This window comes from Pan troglodytes, chromosome 2, assembly GCF_028858775.2.
Source record: "Pan troglodytes isolate AG18354 chromosome 2, NHGRI_mPanTro3-v2.0_pri, whole genome shotgun sequence".
In the NCBI taxonomy this organism is placed as follows: Eukaryota; Metazoa; Chordata; class Mammalia; order Primates; family Hominidae; genus Pan; species Pan troglodytes.
Window position 1 is genome coordinate 155,354,319 of NC_086015.1, and position 15,304 is coordinate 155,369,622.

The 15,304-nt window shown below is 35.4% G+C and overlaps 1 long non-coding RNA gene across 1 annotated transcript in view; it reads right to left on the reverse strand.

Annotated features, from left to right (window-relative positions):
• Positions 1-1,071: 1,071 nt before the first annotated feature.
• Positions 1,072-15,304, reverse strand: part of LOC107970815 (uncharacterized) — a 45,795-nt gene continuing 31,562 nt past the window's right edge. Inside the window, exon 3 of the long non-coding RNA XR_001713739.3 lies at positions 1,072-1,228. This is a non-coding gene — a long non-coding RNA (uncharacterized LOC107970815). The remainder of the gene's footprint in view (positions 1,229-15,304) is intronic.

Consider the following 15,304-nt stretch of genomic DNA (forward strand, 5'->3'; position numbering starts at 1 on the left):
GAAAGAAGTAATAGCAGTTTCTTAAGTGTCTCCTGTTGGCACTTATTCTTCATTTTCCTAGTCAGAAATCAGCATGCTACATTTTAATTTAAATACTGTAAAGATATTTGTTTAATGCCTAGTTTCTTCTCTTTTAAATGAATTATATGGTTATTGACAAGTAATGAAGTTTAAATGAATTATATGGTTATTGACAAGTAACAAAGCTATCATATAATATAAAATTCTGTTTGGGCAGGTTGCAAAAATAATAAAGCCTCTTCAACAGGCTTGAACTATTTTTTTTAAATGATAGATTCATACTTCAGACAAGCTGTATCTACTTAAAGGAAGAAGTTTCTGTGGAAAAAAATTGGCCTTCGTAAAGTTCCTCTTTACACAAAATAAGAAAACTAACTCATAGTAAATCACCTGTCTTATTCTTTCCTCATATTATTAAAATAATATGCAAGTATGTTGCAATATAATATAAAATTTCAACAGTAGTATACATGTGAAATGCCATATTGATGCCTAAAAATCATATAAATCAATAAAAAATATTTGATAAGCACAACAGATTTAAAATAATTTAGACTGACATTCTATTTTAATTTTTTCTTTCCCAAAATTCAGTGCTCTTTCGTTTGATTGGGTCTACATTAAGAGCCAAATAAAGAAACGTTTGTATAAAAGGATTTTTAAAACACTTGAGAGTCTCTTTGACATAGCAAACATTAGAATCACAATCAAATTAAAAAAGAAAACAGTGGATTGCCATTCTGCAAATGTAACCAAAACATGCTACTGATTTCTAAATAGAGTGCTTTCTTGAAACCTGAAGAAACACACCTCAGATGTGTAACCTATCTGCTCCTCTGAATTCTTAGTACATGCATTTCAAATAAGTGGTATTTTATTCTTTATCCAGCCCTAATTAATTTATGTCATTATTCTTCATTTGAAGTCCATTCGAAGTTTTTACATATCCTAGTTTCAATACGTGATTTTAAAGTTAAGGAGCTTCTCCAAACAGTTAAGTGCATACCCACACTGTCTTTCTCCACATGTTACATTAACTGGAGCTCTTTTCTATGTTGTGCTGCATGACGCTTTTTGTGCAACGCATTTCCAATGGCTTAATCACTCTATAAAGTCATGAGGAACTGTTTGCTTTATTTTGAGGAATCATGGTTCAGAGTCCAAGCCACTGGAATTTATGCCCATATTAGGAGGTTGATTGAATAACCTTAAAAAAAAAAAAAGGATTCTCCATTTTATTTAGCTTTCTGAAACAGCTTGAAATTTTATTAAATTTTCAGTACATCATGTTTAAGCTAATAATAGGTATAAGCTCCAGGAATGAAACTCCAGTTCATTAGTTTTTCTTTCAAACAATCTAGTTTTATTTTCTAAGAAGTCCTGAGTTTCTCATAATTAATATTATCTGTGTGTGAGTGTGTGTGCTATAGAATTATGAGAATTTTTATATGATTGGCATAAACTGATTTTACAGATTGAAAATATTTACTTCCTTGAGAATTACTTCCTTGGAGATTGTGTAGCATTTTTCAATGTAATTGATCTGTCTTAATTCTTATATCTCCTCTGGCATACAATATATTGTTAGTTCATCCAGATCAAGACATGATAGCTAACAACTGTATAGAGTTTTATACTTTCTTTTTTTCTTATTTATTTATTTTATTTATTTTTATTATTGAGTTTTATACTTTCAAAGGCTTATCTCATACACTAATAGATTTTTTGATGTCCTGTTAACCACATGAAGAACACAAAGCATGAAATATTTTTGTTGCCAATTTATAGATGAGAAAACTGAGGCCCAAAGAGGTCTTCTGACTCCAAATTCCATATTCTGCATATATATATATAACCTGAGTATATAAAATAGTGAAAAGTCAGAATTCTTAGAATTGCCCATGATTACTGTCAATATGTTGAGATTCCTCTTTTGAAAGTTCCGTAAACTCAATCTCTGTCTTTAGAGCTAACCCCCTCTCTTCTCCTTTACCTCTCCACTCCTGCTTAGGCTGCCTGTCTTCGTGCTGCTCGGCCCTGAATCCTGTTTCAGTAGACTTTGGGAACTCAGAGTAGGGAAAAACTCTGCAAAACTCAGTGTCAATCTGAAACCCGGAGTGAAAATCTAGTCAGGGAATGAATTATCTAGAAACTAAAAATTCTAGGGACTGCACTAGGTGCTTTCCATCTGGTAATTCTTTTATTACATATAACAATCTATGACAGGTATTTTCAGCCCCACTTTAGGATGAGCTTAGATATAGAAATGTTAAATGACCTGTCAAAATTCCCTTGATATACAGGGAGGATTCTAGGATTCACCTCAAGGTCCATGTGACCTAAAACTTAGGATCATTTCACTACATCATTCTCTCAGAACATGCATGCAAGAGTGCTTGTTCTCACAAGTGGGGTTTCTGAAGATGGTTTAGCCTTTTCTTAAGTTGTTGTTTTGTTGACCTTTGTTCAAGAGCATAAAAACATTCAGCTTTTTTTTAAAGCAAAAAGTTTACGTCTGCTATTATTTTCACTTACGTAACTGGAAGACCTGACATATACAGTGAGCTTTAGAAATTCATCACTCAGACCATAAGAAAGGATTTGCTCTGAGAAGCTGTGCAAACTGTAGTTATCAAAGAGGATTGGATTGAAATCAAAAGCAATTTGTATTACAACTGTCAAAAAAAGTCCAGGTTAAGCTGCATTACATGATATTGGCTTATAGATTAGCTATACTCCATAGATGACATATTTAATTCATGACAGTGTTTGCAGCCCCTAAAGTAAGAAAAGAGCATGCAAAACATAAACTCCTGGATAAGGACAATCAGGGAAATGGGAAGGCAGAGTAGAAAATGCTTGTTAAAAATTTTCAGTAAGTATCTGTCTTTTGAAAAAGTTTTTCAAAATTTCACACAATTAAAGCCACCTAAATTATTGTTTAATTATATTTAATTTTTAATGCCCTAAATATATAATTCATCTTTTTTTAAAGCAAATTATCTCGTTAATCTAAGAACACTCTTTAACTCCTATGTTTGTTTGGTTTTCAGTCAGATATGTTCAATTCCAAAACAATTCAGAGTAATTTTGGTATAGACGAGTGTAAAGTCAAGGAGATGGACTTGTCTATAACTAGTCGTGTTCACAAAATAAATCAACATTCCCAAGTTTACAGAGACGCATATACAAGTAATTCTTACCTTAAGAAAATCAAATGTATAAATGTTTGATTTATGAAACAGACAAATCATGCCTTATGTTCACTATAGAAGGATCTATTGCTACTCTTCGTAACACAGATAACACAGATTTCAGTTATCAAGACAACAGAGATACTTACAATGAAAATTCCCAGGTTCTAGTGAATTTTTTTTTGAAGAACATATATTCTTGATTATTGACTGCATTTTCTAGTTGTTTTAAATGAATTCTCTTCTATCCTTCTCCCCCAAAAAGTCATACTCCTACCTAAAGTTCCAAGTAAATTTGGAAGGTATCTTTGCATATGTGGCATTAAAATATGCACTGATTCTTCAAATTTAAATTATCAGAGAAAATGTTCTTTTCCACAGAACAATAAAACCAAAGAACGGGCTACTTTGGGTACCAATCTTTAAAATGCATGTAACTTTTATAGGAGCCAAGAGGAATTTCCCTGGGTCAGGCTGTTCCTCTCAGTTAATTGCCTTGGAATTATGAGCCTTCTTTTCCCTGCAGTGTAGAAATATTAACCCTTGCAATGACACACTCATAAGCCAATTAATAACAACATCCTGACTCTTCGTGTTTTGTGATTAACCTTCACAAACCTAAAGGGGTTGAAAAATCTTTGAGATAAAGTAGTTTCCATCAAACATCTTAATCTACTAACAAATGGGACTAAAAATAACTCTGGCATAAAAGTTTTGGGGGGAAAGCCAAATAGAGTCTGTTCACTAACTACTACAGATCCCCTCCAAAAGACAATACACTTCCATGCAGGACACAACCAGACCATTAAAATTACTGGTAAGGGCTGGGTGTTGTGGCTCAGCCTATAATCCCCGCACTTTGAGAGGCCGAAGTGGGCGTATCACCTGAGGTCAGGAGTTCGAGACCAGCCTGGCCAAAATGGCAAATCCCTGTCTCTACTAAAAATACAAAATTAGACAGGCGTGGTGGGAGGCACCTGTAATCCCAGCTATTGGGGAGGCTGAGGCAGGAGAATTGCTTGAACTCGGGAGGCAGATATTGCAGTGAGCCGAGATCACCCCATTGCACTCCAGCCTCGGTGACAAAGTGAGACCCTGTCTCAAAAAAAAAAAAAAAAAAAAAAAAACTTAAAAATGTTGCCATAAACTGAGAAAATCATTTAAATATTCTAATTATAAAACTATCAAAGCATTTTTTCTATCTTTAGGTTTATTTGTAGATAAAATATGATTATAATGGTTTGGTGCCAAAAATCTCATAGCAAAAGATTATAAAGAATTTCTATGCAGACAAAAAAACATAATGATCATTATTTTCATTATTTTTGAATTGACAATTTCAAAAACAATGTTGAGAAAATCAGTGTAAGATTTGGTAAAAAAAAAAAGTTAGACTCCTACCTCACACAAGATGTATTTTTTAAATCCAAATGGATAAAAGGGTTAAATGTTAAAACAAAATAAAAGATACATGCTATCAACTATAAAAGTATTAAAATGAACTATAGGTACACATATCTATAACTATGACTGAGGAAGGCTTGAAAACATAAATACCAGAATTCATCATAAATATTTATCATAAATTCATCATAAACTATAAAAAGTTTGCTTTGAATAATGATTCCTTAAGCAAAATTAAGACAAATTATAAATTGGGAAACAATATGTAAAGCAAACATAAGAAAGGATAAATACTCATAATATATGAGAGCTCCTATGAATCAATATTATATGAAATAACAAAAAATAGAAAAATTTCAAAAGAACAAAAAAATGCAAATTGCCAATAAATGTGTGAAAAGATGTTTAACCTCTTTGATAATAATGGGGATAAAAATTAAAATAATGTCATATCTTTTTTGTTCCCACTAGATTAGCAACATATAAAGCTGATAATATCCAACATTGGAGAGAAAAATGGACACTCTTATAAACTGTTGGTGGGAGTATCATTTGGTAATACCTTTTTAGAAGGCAATTTAGGCCAGGTGTGGTGGCTCAGGCCTTCAATCCCAGCACTTCGGGAGGCGAAGGTGGGAGGATAGCTTGAGCCTAGGAATTTGAGACCAACCTGGGCAACATAGTGAGACCTCATTTCTATATAAAAAAAGGTTTTTTAAAAAAAATTAGCCACAAATGGTGGCATCTGCCTGTAGTCCCAGCTGCTTGGGAGGCTGAGGTGGGAGGACCTCTTGAGCCCAGGAGTTCAAGAGACCTTGTCTCCAAAAATAAAAAATAAAAATTTAAAAATAATGTAACTTACCTAGAACATTGGACTTAAATTTAAGACCTGAAACTATGCACTTCAAAGAAAACATAGAAAAACATTTGCCTTTATGTATTTGGCAATGTATTTTTAAATATAACACAAAGACAAGTAATAAAAGGAAAAATAAATTGGACTTGATGAAAATTTAAAACTTTTGTTCATCAAAGGACACTATTGGCCAGGTGTGGTGGCTCATGCCTGTAATACCAGCTACTCGGGAGGCTGAGGCAGGAGAATGGCGTGAACCCAGAAGGCAGAGCTTGGAGTGAGTCGAGATCGTACCACTGCACTCCGGCCTGGGCAACAGAGCAAGACTCTGTCTCAAAAAAAAAAGAAAAAAGAAAGAAAACAATGAGCTATCACTAGACACTTATTAGAATGACGAAAATCCAAAACCCTGACAACACCAAATGTTTGCAAGGATGTGGAGCAACAGGAACTCTTATTCATTGCTGATGGGAATGCAAAATGGTACAACTACTTTGGAAGACATTTTGAGAGGTTTTTACAAAACTAAACATAGGCTTAACACAAAATCCAGCAGTTGCACTCCTAGGTATTTACAAAAATGAGTTGAAAACTTCACAGAAACCTGTACGCAAACTTTTATAGGAATTTTATTCACCAAAAGCAGAGCAAAACCAAGTGTTTCTTGAATAGATGATTAAACAAACTTGACATGCTGTGCAATGAAATTTATTCAGCAATGAAAAGCAATGAGCTATCAAGCCATGGAAAGATAGAAATGAAACTTAAATGCATATTGCATATTATTATTCCAATTATATGAAAGTCTAAAAAAGCAAAACTGTAGCAGTGGTAATCAGATCAGTGGTTACCAGATGTTCAGTGGGTGGTGGAGAAGGACTAGCTAAATATATAAAACACAGGGGAATTTTTAGGGTGGTGAAAATATTTTGTATAATACAATAGTGGTGAATGCAAGATATTAAGCATTATCAAAATCCATAGGATTTTATGGCAAAACATAAACCTTAACAGGTACAAATTAAAAAAAAAATTAGTTTGGAGAATACAAGGATGGAATGCAGAAAGTGACAAGTCTAAGTATATGACAAGTTTATAAAACAACTTCACTGAAGGTGGTTAGGGAATAAGGTGCTCACCCACTTAACATTGGGAATGAGTGTAATCTGTAAAGTTAAAGGGAAATAAATTGTATGTACACTGTACTGTAGCTGATAAAGTTGTTTCCCTTAATGGTACAGATTAGCAATTTTGAAGTCACTAAACATACATACTAGAATTGAACAATTAGGCAAATTGATGGCAAATGGTTGGAATCAGACTTCTTGCTGCTAAAATGAAAGGCTCAAATAAGCAAGGGAAGAAGACTAGAAGGATCCATATGGTAATGGATTAGAGTTGGATACATCAATAAGAACTTATATTTAGTTTGCTATATCTGCTGATGTTTACCTGTAGAAATATTTATAGATTGATAGATAGAATTTTTTTTTTTGAGACGGAGTCTTGCTCTGTTTCCCAGGCTGGAGTGCAGTGGTGCGATCTCGGCTCTGTAGATGGATTCATATATATACATATTTCTCCTTGATCTGTCTGCTGAAAGAACCTGGAAACAATGGCACTTTAATTGCAAAGAGCACACATAGTGCTCAGATCTTGGTTTTTAATACCATTAGAAAAGTGTAAAAGAAACCAAAGCTCCTTGGAGAATTGGCTGAATCTAGGAACAGTGCATGACATAGACAAGATAGGTCCATACTGATATACATAAATGATTAAATAAATAAATAAATGGGGGAGAAGTGACAAGTCTCCTATGGTGAAGAATTTTTAATACCTTACAGATACACCACCTTAAGAATGCAGAGCGTAACTTTCCACTCCTTTAGTGTGAACTATATACATGGTGGCTATAAAGAGGATTATATAAAAAGAGAAAAAGGAATAACTATATAGTGGAGAAACCTGACATACCTCAAGCCCAGTGATAAAGGTTAATATCAAGAGTGGCAAGTCATACTGATAGTATGCATGCTTAAAGTATATTGTGAGAATGACATTATATCTTAGTGGGATTCCTCTCAAAAATAATTACCATAATTTAATTATGAGAAAAACATCAGACAAATCCCAAGTGGGAGACAGTCTATGAAATACCTGACCAATAATTGGCAACACTGTGAAAGCCACCTAAAACAAAAAAAAAGTCTGAGAAACTGAAAGCCAAAGGAGCCTAAGGAGAAATGACTATTAAATTTAATGTGATATCCTGAATGGTATGCTGGAACCCAAAAAAAAGGCATATTAGGGCACAGTTTAAAAAGAAAAGAAAAGACAAACCACAGACTGAGAGAAAATAGCTGCAAAACATGTGTCTGGTAAGGGACTAGTATCTAAAATACACAAATAACTCTTAAAAGACAGTGATAAAAGCAAAAACTGGATGTGGGATACACTGGTACTCTCTTTACTATCTTTGCAATACTTCTATAAATCTAAAATTCTCGTTAGTTGATGTAGTTTCTTCCTAGCCTCGATGGTCTTTACAATTTGGCATGTTTTTGCAGTGGCTGGTACCGGTTGTCCCTTTCCATGTTTAGTGATTCCTTCAGGAGCTCTTTTAGGGCAGGCCTGGTGGTGACAAAATCTCTCAACATTTGCTTGTCTGTAAAGGATTTTATTTCTCCTTCACTTATGAGGCTTAGTTTGGCTGGATATGAAATTCTGGGTTGAAAATTCTTTTCTTTAAGAATGTTGAATATTGGCCCCCACTCTCTTTTGGCTTGTAGAGTTTCTGCCGAGAGATCAGCTGTTAGTCTGATGGGCTTCCCTTTGTGGGTAACACCACCCTTCTCTCTGGCTGCCCTTAATATTTTTTCCTTCATTTTAACTTTCATGAATCTGACAATTATGTGTCTTGGAGTTGCTCTTCTCGAGGAGTATCTTTGTGGTGGTCTCTGTATTTCCTGAATTTGAATGTTGGCCTGCCTTGCTAGATTTGGGAAGTTTTCCTGGATACTATCCTGCAGAGTGTTTTCCAACTTGGTTCCATTCTCCCCGTCACTTTCAGGTAGATGACTTGATTGTATATCTAGAAAACCCCATTGTCTCAGCCCAAAATCTCCTTAAGCTGATAGACAACTTCAGCAAAGTCTCAGGATACAAAATCAATGAGGAAAAATCACAAGCATTCTTATACACCAATAACAGACAAACAGAGAGCCAAATCATGAGTGAACTCCCATTCACAATTGCTTCAAAGAGAATAAAATACCTAGGAATCCAACTTACAAGGGATATGAAGGACCTCTTCAAGGAGAACTACAAACCACTGCTCAGTGAAATAAGAGGATACAAACAAATGGAAGAACATTCCATGCTCATGGGTAGGAAGAATCAATATCGTGAAAATGGCCATACTGCCCAAGGTAATTTATCGATTCAATGTCATCCCCATCAAGCTACCAATGACTTTCTTCACAGAATTGGAAAAAACTACTCTAAAGTTCATATGGAACCAAAAAAGAGCCCGCATTTCCTAGTCAATCCTAAGCCAAAAGAACAAAGCTGGAGGCATCACGCTACCTGACTTCAAACTATACTACAAGGCTACAGTAACCAAAACAGCATGGTACTGGTACCAAAACAGAGATATACATCAATGGAACAGAACAGAGCCCTCAGAAATAACGCCACATATCTACAACTATCTGATCTTTGACAAACCTGAGAAAAACAAGCAATGGGGAAAGGATTCCCTATTTAATAAATGGTGCTGGGAAAACTGGCTAGCCATATGTAGAAAGCTGAAACTGGATCCCTTCCTTACACCTTATACAAAAATTAATTCACGATGGATTAAAGACTTAAACGTTAGACCTAAAACCATAAAAACCCTAGAAGAAAACCTAGGCAATACCACTCAGGACATAGGCATGGGCAAGGACTTCATGTCTAAAACACCAAAAGCAATGGCAACAAAAGCCAAAATTGACAAATGGGATCTAATTAAACTAACAAGCTTCTGCACAGCAAAAGAAACTACCATCAGAGTGAACAGGCAACCTACAGAATGGGAGAAAATTTTTGCAATCTACTCATCTGACAAAGGGCTAATATCCAGAATCTACAATGAACTCAAACAAATTTACAAGAAACAAACTACCCCATCAAAAAATGGGCAAAAGATATGAACAGACACTTCTCAAAAGAAGACATTTATGCAGCCAACAGACACATGAAAAAATGCTCATCATCACTGGCCATCAGAGAAATGCAAATCAAAACCACAATGAGATACCATCTCACACCAGTTAGAATGGCAGTCATTAAAAAGTCAGGAAACAACAGGTGCTGGAGAGGATCTGGAGAAATAGGAACACTTTTACACTGTTGGTGGGACTGTAAACTAGTTCAACCATTGTGGAAGTCAGTGTGGCGATTCCTCAGGGATCTAGAACTAGAAATACCATTTGACCCAGCCATCCCATTACTGGGTATATACCCAAAAGACTATAAATCATGCTGCTATAAAGACACATGCACACGTATGTTTATTGTGGCACTATTCACAATAGCAAAGACTTGGAACCAACCCAAATGTCCAATAATGATAGACTGGATTAAGAAAATGTGGCACATATACACCATGGAATACTATGCATCCATAAAACATGATGAGTTCATATCCTTTGTAGGGACATGGATGAAGCTGGAAACCATCATTCTCAGCAAACTATCACAGGAACAAAAAACCAAACACTGCATGTTCTCACTCATAGGTGGGAATTGAACAATGAGAACACATGGACACAGGAAGGGGAACATCACACACCGGGGCCTGTTGTGGGGTGGGGGAAGGGGGGAGGGATAGCATTAGGAGCTATATCTAATGTTAAATGACGAGTTAATGGGTGCAGCACACCAACATGGCACATGTATACATATGTACCTAACCTGCACATTGTGCACATGTACCCTAAAACTTAAAGGATAATAAAAAAAAATCTAAAATTCTCCTAAAAGTTCATTTTGAATGCAGTTAAAAATCCTATCCATTTTGAAACAATACAAATTTTACCTCAGAATAGACAAGCTGGAACAAAGCAGTGAAGTTCATTTATGCTGCATTATTCCTGAAGAATTCATAAGAGGTTCTGGCTTATTTTACTTTTCACCTAAAGCCAAGGTGTGTGTGTGTGTGTGTGTGTGTTGGGGGTGAGTGGGGTGGGCAGAGAAGATGATGATATAAAACATTTCTTCCATAGCTTTTTCACTTTTTAAATTTCTAAAGTCAGGATATAGTCCACAATTTACGGGAAAGTCAGGATATAGTCCACAATTTACGGGAATATTGAATATCCTACAGATTTTGGATTTTGTTAAGTTCACTTTGGTTTCTTCTCTGAAAAGCTGTTATCAAATCAGTTGTGCATCTCACAATCTATGGTGTTTTATGATTGAAGATAAATGGTCTATGAACTCCATACAAGTGTAGAGAACAACACTGTTCTTCCCAAAAGAATCATTCAGTTCTTTCAGTTCATACGACAAAATAACTCTACAAGGAAAAAGTTGTATTTGTTTACTTTTATATTCATAATTCAACTTTGTGAATATATAGGTCAAGGTTTACTGAGTTCAGTTTTAAACATTACCTTTAAATACTATCTTATATACATATACCAAGGCCTTCTGACTGTCACCAACCAAGTTAAAAAATACTTCAGGATGGGGTATTTGAATGCTATCCCATTTTTTTTGTTTCATATTAAACTTCTAGAGAATTGAGTGTTGTACTTGGATAATCTCAATACTGAAATCTGTCCCAAATCACAGCAACAGTGCAAAATAGGTAAAATTTCCTGTGTTGGTTGGCACACTCTCTGTCTTAGTCAGTTGGGCTGCTAGAAAAAATTACCATAGACTAGGTGGCTAAAACAACAAACACTTATTTCTCAAAGATCTGGAGGCTGGGAATTCCAAGTTCAAGGTGCTGGCAGACCCCATGTCTGGTGAGGACCCTAGTGTTAATTTGCAGATGACCATCTTCTCATTGTATCCTCACATGGTAGAGAACGGAGAGAGATAGCAAGCTTTCTCTTTATTTTTCATGAGGTCACTAATCCCATTTGTGAGGCTTCCCCTTCATGTCCTAATCACCTCCCAATAGCCCCATTTTCTAATATCATTATATTGGGGTTTAAGATTTTAACATATGAATTTTGGGGGACACAAACATTGAGTCCATTGCACTCCCTTATGGCATATTACCATCCAGTCTCTCTTCTTTAAAGGCCTTCAGCTGTGCATGGTGACTTTTTGAAGATAGTCACCATAATTCCCCTCAAGGAAAGATTTTAATCTCCAAATTCCCTCCCTGAGTTTTTCTATCCATAGTTCCCATTCTTGTAGAGACTTCTTCATCCTTTCAGATGTTATAGATATATGATAATTGACAACATATTAATGATAGTATATTAATACAAGGGTCAGCAAACTATTGCATGGCCCAAATCCAGCCTGTACCTTTCTGTGAATAAAGTTTTCTTGGAGTCCAGCCACATCCATTTGTTTAAGTATTGTCTATCACTGCTTTTGCTCTACAATGGCCATGTTAAATAGTTGGGATGGAGAACATACAGCCCACAAAGTCTAAAATATTTATTATCTAGCTCTTTATATAAAAAGTTTTCTGACCCATATTTTAATACAGTTGACTTGAGCAACACATATTTGAACTGCACAGGTCCACCTATATGTGGATTTTTTTCAATAAATATACTGGAAGATTTTTTGAAGATTTGTGACAAGTTGAAAAAAATATACATATAAACCTGTAGTCTAGAAATATTTTTAAAAAGTTTTAAAAAAAGGTCAGGTATGTCCTAGATGCAAAAATATATGCACATACTATTCATCATTTGCTATAATAAAATGTATACAAATCTATTATAAAAAGTGAAAATTTATCAAAACTTATGCACAAACACAGACTAGACATGGAACCATTTACAACTGAGAAAAATATAAACAAATGTAAAGGTGTAGCATTAAATCACAACTGCATAAAGTTAACTTTAGTATATACTATATTACCGTAATAATTTCATAGCCAGCTCCCATTGCTATTGCAGTGAGCTCAATCTGCTTAAAACACCATTTCACACTAATCATCTCTGCATGAGCAGTTTGTCTCTCCAGTAAATTGCATATTGTAGTAAAAGATGATCTCTTGCAGTTCTTATAGTGTTAGTGTCTCATGCAATACCGTAAACCTAGAATAACACTATGGGACCAATACAAAGTGCCACTGGTGAGGAAGGAAGTGCTTCCAAAAAGCTGAGACTAGTCATGACATTACAAGAAAAAGTTAAATTATTTTATATGTATCATAGGTTAAGGTCTGCAGCTGCAATTCCCTACCATTTCAAGATAAATGAATCCACTGTCAGGACCACTGCAAAAAAAGAAAGGGAAATATATAAAGCCATCACTGCAGCTATACCAGCAAGTGACACAACCTTACGGTTTTTGTGAAATATCTTTTTACTCATAATGAAGATGCAGGTTTTATGTGGGTTCAGGATTGCTATAAGAGAGGCATACCTATAGACACTACTATAATTCAAGAAAAAGTAGTCATTGTATGACAACTTAAAGCAAAAGAAAATTATAGGTTCTAGAGCTAGAGGTTTAATGCCAGCAAAGGATGGTTTGATAATTTTAGAATGAGATTTGGCTTTAAAAATGTCAAGATAACAGGAAAGCATCTTCTGCTGAACTAGAGGTAACAGACAAGTTCCCAGACACTACTAAGAAAATAATTGAGGAGAAATAATATCTACCTAAACAGGTTTTTAATGCACACACAAGTTTCCTATTCTGGGCTGGGTGTAGTTGCTCATGCCTGTAATACCAGCACTTTGGGAGGCTGAGGTGAGTGGATCACTTGAGGTCAGGAGTTCAAGACCAGCTTGGAAAACATGGTGAAACCCCATCTCTACTAAAAATACAAAAATTGGCTAGGCATGGTAACACATGCCTGTATTCCCAGCTACTAAGGAGGCTGAGGCAGGAGAATCACTTAAACCCAGGAGACGGAGGTTACAGTTAGGTGAGATTGCACCCCTGCACTCCAGCCTGGGTGACAGAGTGAGACTCTGTCTCAAAAAATGAAAAAAAGTTTCCCATTCTGAAAAAACAAAGCCACAATAAATGTATTATTAAGGAAAAGAAGTGAGCACCAGAAATTAAGAGAAGAAGAGACAGGCTAACTCTACTGAATTTTTGCAAATACAGTTGAGTTTATGATCAAGACTGCCCTTACCTAAAAGCTGCTAAACTCTGAGCCTGAAGGAAAAAAATAAACACCAGCTTTCAGTCTTTTGGTTGTACACCAACCCGACCTAGCTAATGAGAACCCCTGTTTGGGATCGGTTCCATCAATGCTTTGTCCCTGAAATCAGAAGGGACATTAAATCAGAAGCACATTACCAGTAAGGAGCTGCCTTATTAAAATTATTTTGATATTGGACAATGCCCCTGGTCACAGAACCTCATGAATTTAACACTAAAGGCATCAAAATGGTCTACTTGCCCCCAAACACATCTTTAAGTCAGCTTCTGATAAGGGGGTCATAAAGACACTTAAGGCTCATTGCACATGGTATATGAAAAGGATTGTCAATGCTATGGAAGAGAACCCCAAAGGAGAGAACATAACCAATGTCTGGAAGGATTACATCATTGAAAATGCCATTGTTGTTATAGAAAAGGCTGTGCAAGCTGTCAAGGCAAAAATGAGAAATTCCTACTGGAGAAAATTGTGTCCAGATGTTATGCATGACTTCACAGAACTTATGACAGCCAATCAAGAAAATAATGAAAGATATTGTAGATACAGTCTTTTAAAAAAGGAGGACAGGAGGTGAAGGGTTTCAAGATTTGGATCTTGGAGAAATTCAAGAGCTATTAGACACTGTACCAGAGGAGGTAACAGAAAATGACTTGATAGAGATGACTGCTTCCAAATGTGCTGGACAATGAGAAAGAAGACATAGAAGAAGCAGTGCCAGAAAAAAAATTGATATTAGACAATCTGGCCAGAAGGGTTTCAGTTATTCAAGACTGCTCTTGACTTCTGTTGTGACATGGACCCTTCTATCATATAGGCACTGCAACGAAAGCAAATGGTGGGGAAAAGATTAGTAACATATACAGAAATATTTTTAGAGAAATGAAAAAGCAAAAAGTCAGACAGAAATTAAAACGTATTTCCATAAAGTTACACCAAGTGTGCCTTCTACTCCTGCCTCCCTTCCACCTTCTCCACCTCTTCTGCCTCTGCCACCACTGAGACAGCAAGACCAACCCCTCCTGATCTTCTTCAGCATACTGAACATGAGGATAAAAATATTTATGATGATCCATTTCTACTTAATGAATAATCAATATATTTTCTCTTTCTTATAATTATTTTCTTAATAATATTTTCTTTTGTTTACTTAATTGTAAGAATACAGTATATGATACATATAACATACAAAATGTGTGTTAACTGACTGTTCATGTTATCATAAGGCTTCTGGTCAACAGTAGGCTATTAGTAGATAAATTTTGGGGAATTGAAAAGTTATATGTGAATTTTCAACTGCAAGGGAGATCAGTGCCCCGAATGCCCACACTGTTCAAAGGTCAACTGTTTATTATTTGCATTGAGATATAGAGGTAATTCAGCAGGTAATTGATTTGAAAGGGTCCTGCTGCATAATAAGAGATGGCCGCCGCTATATTCTACTTCACTTTTGCATTACAAAGGTATTGTAGA